We start from the raw sequence: 536 nt of genomic DNA, 5'->3' as shown, positions 1-536 counted from the left end.
ATCTATCTATCTATCTATCTATCTATCTATCTATCTATCTATCTATCATCTATCTATTTATTTAAATTTGTCAGGGTGACATTGGTTAATAAAATTACAGAGCTTAGAAAAGATTTTTTTCTTTCTTTTTTTTGACCAGGCAACTCTTGGTTGACCTCACAGATTGCAAGAACCTCGTCAGTTTACAATCCCTTATTTTTAAAATTTTTTACACCTACAGCACCTACTTGTCTTAGGTGGTCTCCCATCCAAATATTAACCAGACCCGACCCTGCTTAGGTTCCAAGATCAGATGGGATCGGGCTTGTTCAGGGTGGCATGGCCATAGACAGAAAAGTTTGAACTGTGATCTGTAGCAAACAGATGTAGAGAAAATAAGCTTTCTTTTTTCCTTTAAAAAAATTACATAGGTTTTGAGTGTACAATTTGACAATACATCATCTGTATATTGCATTGTATGTTTACCACCCAAAGTTAAATATCCTTCTGTTACCATATGTTTGACCCCCTTTCCCTTTATCTACCTCCCCCTTGAT

At 35.4% G+C, this 536-nt stretch overlaps 1 pseudogene; it reads right to left on the bottom strand.

Annotated features, from left to right (window-relative positions):
- Window positions 1–211: 211 nt before the first annotated feature.
- Window positions 212–330, bottom strand: LOC118605322 (annotated as a pseudogene).
- Between the last annotated feature and the right edge of the window lie 206 nt (window positions 331–536).

This window comes from Rousettus aegyptiacus, unplaced genomic scaffold (assembly GCF_014176215.1).
Source record: "Rousettus aegyptiacus isolate mRouAeg1 unplaced genomic scaffold, mRouAeg1.p scaffold_m13_p_1, whole genome shotgun sequence".
NCBI lineage: Eukaryota > Metazoa > Chordata > Mammalia > Chiroptera > Pteropodidae > Rousettus > Rousettus aegyptiacus.
This window is presented reverse-complemented; position numbering and strand designations above follow the sequence as displayed.